At 37.1% G+C, this 15,643-nt stretch overlaps 1 protein-coding gene across 1 annotated transcript in view; it reads left to right on the top strand.

Annotated features, from left to right (window-relative positions):
- The window catches only part of ADD3 (adducin 3), a 160,812-nt gene that overhangs the window by 55,455 nt on the left and 89,714 nt on the right, over nt 1-15,643 (top strand). The window contains 1 exon segment of the mRNA XM_043982771.1: nt 8,220-8,289. The gene's annotated coding sequence lies outside the window, so the exon portion shown is untranslated.

Here is a 15,643-nt window from a genome sequence, read left to right as displayed (position 1 = left end):
ATTTAGTTAAACTTATGTGAAATGCCGATGATCACTTACCCAGATAGTGACAAAACTAAGACTAGAATCTAGGCACCCAGATTCCTAGTCCACTGTTCTTTGCACTTTATTAAATGCCCTTTGCTAATAACCACATGGCTGAAGCCTTGGGATTATTGTGAAAAATTAATAAGGTAACGTATGTAAAGATCTGCTTTAAATTGTAAGGTACAATATAAATGTAAGGGGTTGTTATCTAAGCTTTTCTGTAAAAAATACAGTTTGTATTAATATCTTTTGTTTTCATAGTATCTCTCTCATACCTTAGGGAAAAGTCTTCCTTTCCCAGAAAGCCAGCCCTTATGAAAAGGAACAAAAGAAAAGGGGGCAAAATCAGCAGTCCTACTAACACATCAAAAAAGTTTATTATATATGGTAGTTTTCTGCGCCCCAGCTAATCCCACACTTCTGCATAGAAGATGGGAAGGGCCATTCCATGTATCTCCTATGGAGCCAAATGTGATTTTTATAATTTCATAGTATTTAATTGACTTCTAATAAAAATATTTTCCTTGGACAGCAAATTTTATTAACATTTAAGGGCAAACTAAAAAGCCCATGATGCTAGCTTTCTTAATATAATGAGATAGTAATGGTAAAAATAAAACATATAGTATAAAACCATGCTAACCACTGTGAAATCTTTTGGCTGAGATATGCATTCCAATACATTGACTGTGGTAACATGTATATATTCTGATGACAGTGAAGTTCTTGAATTGTTCAAAATATTTTTATCATTCATCTAACATGCAGTTTTAAATTCATGTTGAAATTCCAAGGTTTGTAGATGGGATGGCATTCCTCCAAAATTTTGACTTCAGTGAGCCTAATGTTTTTGCCAAACATTATTTGAAGAGATTTCTAATGTTCTGCAGGTATTCCTAACACTTTGAGGTAGATGTATATGTTACATGTGAGGGCTACTTGTTGAGTTTCTCCTTTAATGACATTTCAATCTTGAATTCAAGTGATATATTTTCTTTTGTAATCAGTTGATTACTTCTCACCCATTTTCAGCATGACTAGTATTTCTGTGAAAAGCAAGGAAAATTGTAAGTAAAACCTAGAAAAAGAAAGAAGCAAGTACTAACTTCAATTTGTTTCTTGGGAATTTGGAGTATTTACAGGGTTTAATTGTAGCTAACAGTGGTCAGATATATTGTGTTTTGAAAGTATGGGAAGGTCTTTGCTGATGACTTGAAAAGAAAATTTTTCCCTCCAAATTTGAAAGCCTTGGGATGAAAAATAGCAAATTTACTTTTGTGTTATTGAAATTATGGTGTTGTACTCACCAAGGTTTTTTTTGGTTTGTTTTAGTGAGGCAATTGGGGTTAAGTGACTTGCCCAGGGTCGCACAGCTAGTAAATGTTAAGTGTCTGAGGCCAGATTTGAACTCAGGTACTCCTGACTCCAGGACCGGTGCTCTATCCATCTAGCTGCCCCACTCACCAAGTTTTAAGAGGATAAAATGGAAAGTGGGCAAGTAGAACTGGGAATTATCATGCCAAATATAGGAATACTTTACCTACTTTGACTTGCAAGATCAGCTCAACTTGTGTAGCCAGTCAATCTCTAATCAACAGGGGAGAAGTAGCATTTCCATAGTATGACTCCAACTCTTCAGTTTCCTCATACCTATGCTGTTCCAAACCACAGCCTTGGCCAAAATGACAGACCCTGGCCAGGAAATGAAAAATTTTAAATCTATATCTAATGCTGTATAATTTAACTCAAAGAAAACTGCTGTCACACTGCCACTGTGTACTAGGTACTAAACAAAAATAAACTTTTGGTCAATCCTTCCCCGTTTGTCTCATTAGGGCTGGAAGGTCTCTTAGAGATGATCTAATCTGTCCTCATCTTATGATGAGGAGACTAAGGCCTGGAGAAATGAAGTAATTTGCCTGTGGTCACACAACTAATTTAGTGCCAGAGCAGCTTACAATCTGGCATGGTATATTTTATATACATATAAGTGCCATGCCAATATAGAGGAATTTTAGTTTTAAACATTTTTTATGTTTGCTTTTCATCATAAATACAGGCCACTCCTGTCTAATATCAATTGTTTCTTCAAAAATAGGGTATTAGATAGAAAAACATGGTTACAGGAAACAATGTAATCTAGAAAGAGATGATGAGTCAAACGATATAATATGGGTTAATATATTAATGACAATATTGAAAAAATGTCAGAGGATCATATATTAGAGTAGAAAGTCTTTACAAATTATCTGGTCCAAATCCCCTCATTTTAGGATTATAGGATCATAGACTGAGAGCTGAAAGTAACCTTAGTGATAATTTAGTCCAGAGCTTGGCAAGCTAAGTAGCTCATGGGTCAAGTTTGGCGTACCATCTGTTTTTGTAAAGCCCATGAGCTAATAATTTTTTATTTTTTTTAAATTATAATTTAAAAATCCTACAGAATTTTGCCTGTGGAGAAGAAGTTGCTGACCTCTGACCTAGTTCAGCATCTTCATTTTTTAGATTTTGAATTAGAGGCTTACAGTGATGAAATGAGTTGCCTAAGTTAACACCAGTAGTAAGTAGCAGAATAATTTTTTTGAACCTTTGTTCTCTGACTCCAAATCCTATGCTCTTGCCGCACCCCCCCCTTTTTTTTGCTGGGCAATGGGGGTTGTGACTTGCCCAGGGTCACACAGCTAGTAAGTGTCAAGTATCTGAGGCTGGATTTGAACTCAGGTACTCCTGAATCCAGGGCTGGAGCTTTATCCACTGCGCCACCTAGCCGCCCCTCTCCCCCCCTTTTTAATCTACAAGTAAGATTTGGAAAGTGAATTATTAGCAAGTTAGATTGATATCTGAAAAAAAAAAAAGGATTTGGATTTTCCCAACCATAAGCTATAAGAATGATAACATAATTTAACTAATTTTCTTTTTTTAATGCCAAAAGTCATCTTTGGAAGAGACAGAATAAAAATCATTGAGAGGAAGTTGAAAACTAATAAGAAAATATCTAGAGGCACTTGTCGAATTCAAGACAGCAGGTAATTCGACAGGCTAATAGAGATCTGCTGATAAAGTTGTAATATGACAGACTAGGGCACACTTAGACATGTGCTGATAAAGTTGCTAAGCCCCTTCAGTGATCTATGAAGACTCTGGATAACAGAAAAAGTGACACAAGTTTAGAGAAGGGCAAATGGTATCCCATGTACAAAGAAAGGTAAGAATGTAGAGTCTGAAAACTATGTTATAAAGAGTTTGACTTTGTTTCCTGGCAAAATTTTATAACATATTGTTAAAGGGATTGCTAACGAACATGCAGAAAAGGAAGCACTGATCACAGAGTCAGCATGGCTTCATCACAAAAAGGTCATGCCGGACTAACCTCCTTTCCTTTTTTACATGCTTACTAACTGGTAGAGCAGGGAAATGCTATTGGTTACCTAGATTTCAGCAAAACATGTAACAAAGTCTCTCTTGTCCTTGTGAACAAACTGGAAGGAGTAGGCTTAGACAATAGTACAACAATTATAGAACGATGTAGAACTAGTTGAACAGACAGACCTCAAATCAGCTTCAACAAAAATCCCCAGCAGAGTGCTTTAAAGATGTTTTTCACTTTGTTCTAGTCAATATTCATGACTTGGGCGAATGCCCAGCTATCATACTTAAGAAATTTGCAGGTGGCACCAAGTTAGAAGTATGTTAGGTAACTAATAACAACACATTAGATGTTAGACCCAGTATTCCAGAAGATCTCCATAGACTAGTACAATCAATTATCCAAGCCTAATATGATGAAAAATTAGTGGGTTGAAGTGTATAGGCCTATAATTTAGGTTCAAAAGACGGACTTCACAAGTACAAGATATAAAAATCAAGGCTAAATAAGAGAGACAGAGATAGATAGAGAGACAGACAGACAGACAAAGAACAAGAACATTTAATAAGTACTTATGATGTGCCAGTCTGCACTAATTGCTGATAGTTCCTGCCCTCAAGGAACTTATTACATTCTTTTGGAGGAAAAGATCATATAAAGGGGAGCTAGGAAGGAAGGGGTGGTACATGAGCAACAACATGATATAGAGATGACTGTAAAGTGATCTGAAGGACCGGTCCTGGGCAAGGCAGAGAGAAAACTCATCTATCAGCCAGGTATATGTGAGATTTAAAATTGGATATAAGAGCATTAAACTCCCCTTTAACCTTTCCCTTATATATCTCCCAGACCAGTAAGAGAAAGAAACCTCTGAGCTTTAATTAGAGATGGATTACTTAGCTTTTATTGTTTGGGAATTAATTAGCCAACAAACAGGTGATACTGATTAGAGAAATAGGAAAGTAGAAATACAAATAAATAGTCTTAGATCTAAGCTTAGTCTATATTCTTTTATAAAACTCACCGAATCCCAAAGCTACCTCTCAGGCTGAGAACAGCATCAAGCACGTGCTGCCACTGAGGACCAGAGCCGATCACCCGAACACACCGTCAAACCTGAGCGTGTGTGTGTGTGCGCGCGCGCGCCAAGAGCGAGAGAGCTCACTTCCGTTCTCTCCTCATTTTTAAGCTCGCACTCCGGAAGTGGAGTGCTTGGTCATGCTCTCCCAAGCATCAACAGGCGCATGGCTATTTGTCACGGTCTCCTCCCGGAAAGGGCGGTCCTTCAAAAACTGGCGGTCCTTCGGTAATGTGCATTCAACTCTTAAATTTTAGTTAAAAACTTTCATTTTTTACCACATTTCTCCCCTTTGCTTTCATTTGAAAAATGAATAAGTTTGCTCAATGAAACAGCCAAAAATAATATCCTATGCTATCTAATAATATGTTAATAACAATATAGAAAAGGAAGAGAGGAAAGTTTTGTCCAGAGGGGCAATTTTTTGTCCTCATGAACCGACGCTTTGACATTGGTCTTGCAAAGGGAAGGCCTCTGCAGAGAGTACATGTTACAAATGGCATATAATAACAGAAGGAGATAGTAAAAACTAACAAAACAAAACTGTTCATATAAAGTCTCTGAGTTCTCTTGTCTTCTTGAAGTGGTAAAATGTCATCAGGAGGAAGCTGGATTCTGGTCTGGAAAACTAGATTCTGGACTCTGGTCTGGAAAGCTGGATTCTTACTAAACCTTAGCATTGAGGTAGTTATGCAACCTATAACACTTTTTACCACCATGTGTCTGGATCAAAGCCAAATTTAGTATGTGTTCATGACACCTGAAAATGTTATGGAAAGATTATCATACCATATCTCATGGTTTCGAGACAGCCAGTGATTGTGCTAGGCCACAGGTGAGTTCAAGTGAGTGAGACAAAAAGAAAAATAAGTTCAGTTAAGTTAGGTTATATTAGGAGGGAGAGAGGATGAAACTGGACTGTGCCTAGTAATTGTGCTCTACATAGTCACCATCATAAGCAAACCATGGACTTATGTATACCTGTCTCTCCTTTTGTTGCACATATATTCTCTCCAGGGCCTGCATCAAAGTTCACAGCAAGTTAGTCTCTGAAATAATAAGTTTCCATACTTCCTAAATCTCATATTAATTTCACCAAAGACAGTATGATGACAAAAATGTGTGCTATGCTGCATAACTGAGAATATACTAGTGATATATACAGTAATTCCAAACCATACCCAGAGTATGACATATAAATAATAAATGAATGTAAATAGCTGATTATATTAGACATTATTACATAATCTTCTTTTAGCAAGTAAACCACATCATCTTATACATGAATTCTCTAGTATAACAGTAGCAGATACTTAAAGTGGTGATCAATGTATCAAAAAGAAATAAGACTTCAATTAGCAAGATTCAATATTCAATATGTTCATTGAGGTATCAAGCAATAGGGTTCAATAACCCTCTTTTTTAAAAAGAATACCACAAAAGAGAAAAGGAAAAAAAAACTCATTAGAACTCTTGGTTTTCTCAAAAAGAAATCTCTACTGAAATAATCCTGGTTATGCACTGTTGTTATTGTAATTTGTGCAATCATTTATAAAAAATTTTTTAAGTGTTACATTTGAAATTATAAGATGGTTACTTTAACAAAGATATGTATTTAAAATAGTGTATTAATGTAATTGTTTAGTCTAATCTGCTTTGGGCATGTTAAGGAAAGAATTTCATTTGAGACAATAACATAAATTCCACCCTCCAAGAAAAGTCCAATAAAGAAGGAAACCCCACCATATCCAATAACCCTTGCCAGTCTCCCCTCCCCCTGCCAGTCTTCCTTTTATAGATTCCCAAGCACCACAGGGAATGTTTGGATGGTAGCTACAACCATGGAGAGGATGGAATTTTAATTAAGTTATTGTTGGTTCTTTCCAGACCTGTATCTTTGTTGGAAAGTTGTTTGCATTCCTGTGGTCCAAAGTATAAGGAAATGATCCATATTAACAATTTCCAATTATTTCCTCAAGGGTTCCTTTATTGGCAAACTCTTTAATCTCTTTGTTCATAAAAGAGAAAAAAATGACTCAAAGCATTACTCTGGTTCTCTGTGGACCCATCCTATATATTTTCTTCCAGTTTTTCATATTCAGCTATAACCCAAGGTGGATATTCTATGTTCTATGACAACTGTATCCTTTCTCTATTCTTTAAACAATAATTGCCAGAGATCTGGTCCTCTTTTCAGAGTATTTCTCTGGGGTTCTCTTATCCTGTTCTTGTCCTGTACTAGGACTAGACAGGATTACAATTGGCTCAGGATTTTTAGGTATCCCATAATTCTTTCTTTTGTGACACGAGTAGAAGTCACTTGAAACCTTTAAAATAATGCTATGTGAAATAGGTTGGTTTTGAGTTGAAGGATAAGAATACAAATATAGTAAATGGTATTACTCAAATGTATCTTCTGGGATCACCTCGAAGTACCAGCTGGAAAATCTGGCCACAAATGGAAGCCATCCTCCTCAGTTTGATGAACCAAATTTTTGGTTTGCTTCCTTTTAAATTTTTATTGATATATTTTTTTATATTCTTTTCATTTCTGAATATCTCTCTCCTACTTCTCCTAGCCAACAAGTAGTCCCCTGTAAAAACGAATAAAAAGGGAAGGGAAAAAAAGCAATTAAAAAACTAACCAGTAGATCAGTGGAGTCTCACATGCAGTGCTTCATGCATAGTCTCCTGCTGGTGCTGAAGGGAGTTGCCTTTCCTTTTTTTTAAATTTATTTTTCATTAATAAGCATTTATTTTCTCTCTTTTCCCCTCCTGCTCCCCTCATTGGAAAAAAAAAAGAAAGAAAAACAAAAACAAAACTCTTATAATAAATATGCAGTCAAGCAAAACAAAGTCTGCTTTGGCCAGGCCCCAAAAATGTCTCATTCTGCATCTCCATCTGGATGCTGAGTACTTTCCCTCAAGCTTGGTGGAGTGCCGCATGGTACATCCCCACCCTCGGCCTCAGCTCATGAACACTGTGATCTGTTGAGGTGTCCCGCCCTCAATTCTTTGATAGTGAACTGCCATGCTCAGTGCTAGAAGGTTGGTTTTTGTACTTTAGGTCTCTAAGGCTCTGGGAAGAGGTGGGGTAAGATGTGGTGTTGAACACTATTTCCAATTCAGACACACATCCTGCCTCTTTCCCTCTGTTCCTGACTCTCCCACAGAAAACTTTTGCAGCCCAGAGTGCTGTCTGCTGTGGTGCTGGCTGTGTGGTCCCAATAATTTTCAGTAGTCTAGAGTACTATAGAGATATGCTGGCTATCTGTCCTAGCCTGAATAAACTGAGTAAACTGGAACCAGGATTTCCAAGGCACTGGAAAGAGGGAAAAGACACTGGGGTTTGGGTTTGAAGTTTATTGCAAGCCAATGTGAGTCAGCTAATATAGCCTTGCTGCTGAGGTAATGGGGAACAATACTGAGTGAACTCAGTGTAGATGTCAGTTCATGGGTTTGTTTTTTACCTTCTTTTGTATTCCAGTTATACTCAATCATGGAGGTGGCTGAAATTTCTTCATCTTTGGCACATGATTCTTGTTTTGGAGAGGTTTGAGAAATTGAGGGAATAAGAGAAAATGTCTAGTTTTCTATTTTGTCTAATCACATGACCCAGAACTTGTATCTCTCTCTCTCTCTCTCTTTTTTTTTTTTGGCGGGGCAATGGGGGTTAAGTGACTTGTATCTCTTGTTAGGTGATTGGGCAATGGGTTTTTTTTATCAAAATCTTTATCTTGTCTTTAGGTCTTCAGTGACCCAAAGTTGGGTTCCAGAATAAAGCTGAGGATTCATGTCCTGGGTGGAAAAACAAGAGGCAGGTAAAATAAATAAATAAGTAGTGTATTCTTCTGAGTGTTCTGTGCCATGACCTAACTGTTTGAAACTCAATATAAGTAAATTATTTCATAGTTTGGGGGGAAATTGTTAGCAATAAGTGGAGGAAAATATTAACTCTCAATCTTAAATGTGAATATATTAAACAAACCAATAAAATGAAAAGGAATCACAGTTTGAAAAAGAAAATAAGAACTCCTAATTTGTTGCCACAAGAAATACATTTTTCCCCCCTGAGGCAATTGGGGTTAAGTGACTTGCCCAGGGCCACACAGCTAGTAATTGTCAAGTATCTGAAGCCAGATTTGAACTCAGGTACTTCTGAATCCAGGGCTGGTGCTCTATCCACTACGCCACCTAGCTGCCCCAAGAAATACATTTTAAAAATAAAAACATACACAAAATAAAAATGGAGAACATCAAATAAATCCAAAAAAGCAGAAGTTGTAAATGTATTCTGTAATTTCAGTTGTTTCTGATTCTTCATGACCCCATTTGGGGTTTTCTTGGCAAAGATACTGGAGACGTTTACCATTTCTTTCTCCAACTCATTTTACAGATGAGGAAACTGAGGCAAACAGGGTCACACAGTTAATAAGTGTCTGAGACCAGATTTGAATTTAGGTCTTCCCAACTCCAGGCCTGGTGTTCTATCCACTGTGCTGCCTAGTGGCTCATTACAATCATGCTATCAGACAAATCAGAAACAAATTTTCAAACCATAAAAAAAGAGATAAACAAGGAAACTACATTATTCTGAAAGGAACCATGGACAACAAACCAATATTGGTATTAAATTTAGATGTTCCAAATGCCTAAACATCAAAATTCTTAAAGGACACATTGACTGAACAACAAAAACATATATAGTAACACAATAGTAACATTTCAATGTCCCCCTCAGTTTTGGAAAAGTCTAACAGAAAGATAAAGGGAAAAATATGGAACTGAACAAATGCTGGGGAAACTAGAGTTAAGAAACATGATGTCGGGGCGGCTAGGTGTTGCAGTGGATAAAGCACCAGCCCTGGATTCAGGAGTACCTGAGTTCAAATCCGGCCTCAGACACATGACACTTATTAGCTGTGTGACCCTGGGCAAGTCACTTAACCCCCATTGCCCTGTAAAAAAAAATATAAAAATGAAAATGAAAAAAAGAAACATGATGTCCTCTAAAAGGGACTACTAAAGAATATACATATATTTCATTTTACATAGAACTTTTAAAAAATTATGCATGTGGGGGCAGCTAGGTGGCACAGTGGATAAAGCACCAGCCCTAGATTCAGGAGGAGCTGAGTTCAAATCTGGCCTCAGACACTTGACACCTACTAGCTGTGTGACCCTGGGCAAGTCACTTAACCCTCATTGCCCCACAAAAAAAAATAATAAAATTTTTTAAAAATTATGCATGTATTAGAACACAGAGGTATTAAAAATAAAGGAAAAAAGATAGAAATAGTAAGTCAATACTTTATAAACTATAATAGCAATAATATAATAGTAATCAATTCAGGGACCCCAAACAAAAGACAGTGATAGAAATGGATGCTTAAAATTGAAATCCTAAATAATGAATGGGTCAAAGAACAAATCATTCAAAGAACACAATACCAAAATTTCTGGGAAGGTCATAGCAGGAGATTAGAAATAATATCCTTACAAATATACAATAAGAAAATAGAAAAAAAGAGGGAATTAATGGACTCACTATTAAACTTAAAGTGAGCAGCAAAGAGGATATATTAAAAATATTAGAGAAGAAGTAGATAAAATGGAAACAAAACTATAGAAATGAAGAATAAAACTAAAAAGTAGTTCTTTGCAGGGATTAATAACATGTATAAACTTTTAGCCAATTTAATTGGCAGGAAATCGAATGAACAGAATAGCAAATAAAGTGAAATCATAACAAAACCAGAAAAAATTAAAATTAAAAACCTATTATACACACATGTACTAACAAAACTGAGAACACAAAAGAAATAGATTTATCCAAGAAATACTAATTCTTGATCACATTTAGTTTATATCAGGGATATAAGAATGGTTCACTAATATGAAAACTATCATCATGATCAAATTAAAAACAAAAACATCTCAAGACCACATTACCTTAAGAGGTATGAGAAAAATCTTTGACAAAATTCATTACTAATTTATGATAAAATCCGTACAAAGTAGAGGTATAGAGGGACCTTTTTTCATGTCATAAAAAATAAAGTCAAAAGCAAGTATCATATGCAATGGAGATACACTAAAACTTTTCTGAATAGATACAAGAGATTAAAAGGATGCCCACTCTCCCCATTTTTACTTGATGTAATCCTGGAAATCCTAGTAATTACTAATATGATGAGAAAAAAATTTAAAGATATTGATGTTGTTTGGTCACTGCAGTCATGTCTGACTCTCTGTGACCCCATTTGGGGTTTTCTTGGCAAAGATACTAGAGTGGTTTACCATTCCTTCTCCAGTTTATTTTTTATATGAGGAAACTGAGGCAAACAGGCTTAACTGATTTGCCCAGGGTCACATAGCTAGTAAGTGTCTGAGGCCAAATTTGAACTCAGAAAGATGAGTTTTCCTGACTCCAGGCTAGGAGCTCTATCCACTGTGCCACTTAGCTGACCTAGATAAAGAGGAAGTTTAAAAAAAAAACAACCCTTCCCATTTGCTGATGATGTTATAGTTTGCTAGGAAAATAAATGGGACAATAGCTTCAGCAAAATTTCAGGCTCTAAAATAAACCTTCAAAAATCAATTGAATTTATATATAATAATAATTTTAAAAGCCAATAGATAGTAATAGAGAAATCCCATTCCAAATAACTATAAAATTCGTAAAGTATCTGGGGATCAATCAAATAAATCACAAAAAAGACTTAAATAGATTCAATTACAAAATGATTTTTTTTAAATTAATACTTTAAATAGCCAGAGGAATATTCAGTGCTCATGACTGAACCATGCCAATAAAATACAATGACAGTACAACCAAAGTTAATTTGTAGTTTTAATGTCATATGAATTAAATTATCAAAACAGTACTTTATATAATTTCATAAAGAATAACATAATTCATTTTGAAAAATAAAAGATCTAGATTATCAAGGGAATGACAAAAAGAGGTAGGGAAAGAAGGGGTATAAGCACTTCCAGACCTCAAACTATATTGTAAAGTAGCAATCATCAAAACCAGCTGGTATTGGGGTTTTGGCCTGCCCCCGCGCCCCCCCCCCCCCCAGTGAGGATTAAGTGACTTGCCCAGGGTCACAAAGCTAATATGTGTTAAGTATCTGAGGATGGATTTGAATTCAGGTGCTCCTGAATCCAGGCTGGTACTTTATCCACTGCGCCACCTAGCTGGTATTGCTTTAAAAATAGAGGTAGATCAATGATATAGACTAGACAAGGGACAATCAGAAATTGAACTCAGTAACTTAGTGTTTAATGAACTGGAAAACATGGGTTAAGAAATAACTCCCTAATTAATTAAAACAGCTGGGAAAACTGGGGAATAGTCTGGCAGAAATTAGGCTTAAACTGATACATTACACTGTATTCCAAAATACATTCTAAATCAATATGTGATCCTTTTTTTTGGCAGGGCAGTGAGGGTTAAGTGTCTTGTTCAAGGTCATACAGCTAGTAAGTGTCAAGTATCTGAGGCCAGATTTGAACTCAGGTCCTCCTGAATCCAGTGCCAGTGCTTTATCCACTGTACCACCTAGCTGCCCCCAATATGTGATCTTTAATATTAAAGTAATATACTAATGTTAATAGTATAAAAATAATAGAAGCAGATAATATACATTTCATAGCTATGCCCTAGGAATAGGCATAGAGGCAGTTATTAAAAATAAAATAATTTTAATTGCTTGAAACTGAAAAACTTATGGAAAGACAAAAAAAAATTAAAGCACCTAGATTGAGAAGAGCAGCAGTCGAAGATGGCAGAGAGGAAGCAGCAAGCTGCCTGAGCTCTCCTTCTGTTCCCTCAAAACGAACATTAAATCAAGCCTCTGGACGGATTCTGAAACTACAGAACCTGCAAAGAGACAGACACAGTCCTCCAACCAGAGATAATTCAGAAGACTTCAGGAAAAGGTCGGTCTGACTCGGGCAAAAGGGAGGCCCAGCGCAGGGCAGCAACCCAGCGCCGAGGGGGTCGGGGCAAGTCAGCAGGAGCTGTGGGCCACAGCCGAACAACTGAGGTCCCTGGAACCTGGTTCAAAAATCTGGTGGCCAAGAAGGACAGTGGAAAAACCTACCTGCACCAGCCGAGAGGGCCACGAACGAGTCAGGCGGGATCAGATGCTGGCGCCTGGCGCCTGGCTGGCCAAGCACAATCAGACAGGAAGTGCAGGGCAGGGGATCTCCACACACCATAAAGGCCTCAGAGTAAAAACCCGGTCACACAGCACCTATACCCCTGCACAAGAAACCCAAAACAGGGTCCCTGGTGCCCCCAGAGCAGACCTCAATTTAAAAAATAAATAAATAAGCTGCAATAATAAGTAAGAAGCAAAAAAGAGCCCTCTCCATTGAGAGCTTCTGTATCAATAGGGAAGAAGCCAACACAAACTCAGATGAGGACAATAGCCTCAAATTGCCTACATCTGAAGCCTCACAAGGGAAGGTGAATTGGTCTCAAGAACAAAAAGCCTTCCTGGAAGAGCTCAAAAAGGATTTTAAAAATCAATTGAGAGAGGTAGAAGAAAAAATGGGGAGAGAAATGAAAGCAAAACAAGAAAACTATGAAAAAAGAATCAGCAGCTTGGAAAAGGAAGCTGAAGAAAACAAAGCCTTAAAAAATTCATTTGGCCAAATGGAAAAAAAGGTGCATAATCTCATTGAAGAAAACACTGCCTTAAAAAATTCACTTGGCCAAATGGAAAAAAAGGTGCATAATCTCACTGAAGAAAACAATGCCTTAAAAATTAAAGTGGGACAGTTGGAAGATAAGGAATCCGTGAGACACCAGGAATCAGTCAAGCAGAATAAAAAAAATGAAAAAATAGAAGAAAATGTAAAATACCTCATTGGAAAGACAACTGATCTGGAAAACAGATCGAGGAGAGACAATTTGAGAATCATTGGACTGCCTGAAAGCCATGACCAGAAAAAGAATCTAGACACCATATTCCAGGAAATTATTAAGGAGAACTGCCCTGATATCATAGAATCAGAGGATAAAATCATCATTGAAAGAATCCACCGATCACCTCCTGAAAGAGACCCCAAAAGGAAAACTCCAAGGAATATTGTAGCCAAATTCCAGAATTATCAGGTGAAGGAGAAAATACTCCAAGCAGCCAGAAAGAAGCAATTTAAATATCATGGAGCCACAGTCAGGATTGCTCAGGACCTGGCAGCTTCAACATTAAAGGACCGCAAAGTTTGGAATATGATATTCCGGAAGGCAAAGGAGCTTGGATTGCAGCCGAGAATCTATTACCCAGCAAAAATGTGCATTTTCTTTCAGGGGAAAAGATGGACATTTAATGACATTGGGGACTTTCAATCTTTCCTGGTGAAAAGACCAGAACTGAATAGAAAATTTGATCTCAACATACAAGACTCAAGAGAAGTTTAAAAAGATAAACAGAGGGAGAAGAGCAGCAGTCAAATGAGAAAACAATCTGTGACAAATTTTTTCTGATAAGGATTTGGTATCCAAGAATTATAAACAGTTAATAGCTATATATGCATGTATATTTATATATGCATACATGCACATGCACATATATGTCACCAGGGCCTCAGATTCCTCAGTTGCACATTCTTCAATAAGTAAGTTTTCAAAGGGAAAACAAACAGCTCTCAAAAGATTTGTAAACTATTAGCAAACGCATGAGAGAGTGCTTCAAATCACTTATAATAAGAGAAATGAAAACAACCCTGAGGTTTCACCTTGCAACCTAAAACTTGTCAAAGATGACAAAGTATTGTAATAGTATTGGACAGAGGCAGGAGTGGGGGCAGGGGAGAACCATAGGAAGTTGGGCATATTGGTGCATTGTTTGTGAAGCTGTGAATATACATAGCCCTTTTGAAATGCACTTTGTAATTATGCAAATAAAATGACTAAAATGTCCATACCCTTTGACCCAGAGATTTTCTTTTTTACTGGATTTATACCCCAAGGAGGGTATACATCCAAATATTTATAATGCTTTTTGTAACACAAAGAATTGGAAACAAAATAGGTGCCATTCGTTAGGCTATGCCTCAGTAAATTATGGTGCATTAATGTAACTGAAATTTAATGTGGTATAAGTAATGATGAATATGATGAATGAAGAAAAACAGAAAATCTGCCTGGACTGATAGAGAAAAGTAAGCAAATTTTAAAAAACAGTATACACAATAATTACAACAGTGTAAACAGAAAGAACCACACCCCACAAAAAAATCAAAAGTAATTATTGCAAAATTATAAAAAATAAGGTGGGCAGCTAGGTGGCACAGTGGATAAAGCACCAGCCCTGTATTCAGGAGGACCTGAATTCAAATTCATCTTCAGACACTTGACACTTACTACCTCTGTGACCCTGGACAAGTCACTTAACCCCCATTTCCCTGCCAAAAAAAAAAAAAGAATAAGCATGACTCAAAAGAAGAGATAGAAGATACTCCCACCCCACCTTTTTGCAGAGGAGGGATGTGAGGGAAAAATTCATCCTCTTCTCAATAATTCTCAGGAACTCAACAGCGAGGTGACAAAGGCTTTATTTTCTTCTCATGAAAAGGAGGCACCCTAGTGTGCAGCTAGTGGGTGCCCAGAAAGGGGGCTCGCAGGCCCTGTTTTATACCCTAGTCCCTAACGCGAATGGACCTTCCCCTTTTTCATCACTGGTCAGGGTTACAGTCTACGCGCAAAAACTAGCTAATCGGAATGCAGTATTCCCACCCCTCTTTCTTGTATGGGCATAACTCAGGAGTGGACCTTATACTTCCTTAAATGGACAGAACTCTGGAGAGGACCTAATTGAGACCAGGGCTCCTTGAGCCATGTGACCTTGCTAACCTGAGGGGGAGGAGGGGATCTGAGACCTTTGTCCTACAAACAGGTCAGGGGAGTATGACTGACTTGTTATATCCACATTGAGAGGAGACAATTACCCATTTCTCACAGGGAGATCCACAGATGTTACATATTCCACATACTTTCATATTTGTTCAATGTATTGATCAGTTATGCTGATTTTTGTCCTGTTTTTCTTTTTTTTGGGGGGGGGTCTTAAAAACACTATTTGTTATATGGTGTGGCTCTCAGAGAGGAAGAAGGAGTGAAACTGGGGAAAACTGATGATATAAAGAACATCAAT

The sequence above is a fragment of the Dromiciops gliroides genome, chromosome 2 (assembly GCF_019393635.1).
Source record: "Dromiciops gliroides isolate mDroGli1 chromosome 2, mDroGli1.pri, whole genome shotgun sequence".
Taxonomy (NCBI): domain Eukaryota; kingdom Metazoa; phylum Chordata; class Mammalia; order Microbiotheria; family Microbiotheriidae; genus Dromiciops; species Dromiciops gliroides.
This window is presented reverse-complemented; position numbering and strand designations above follow the sequence as displayed.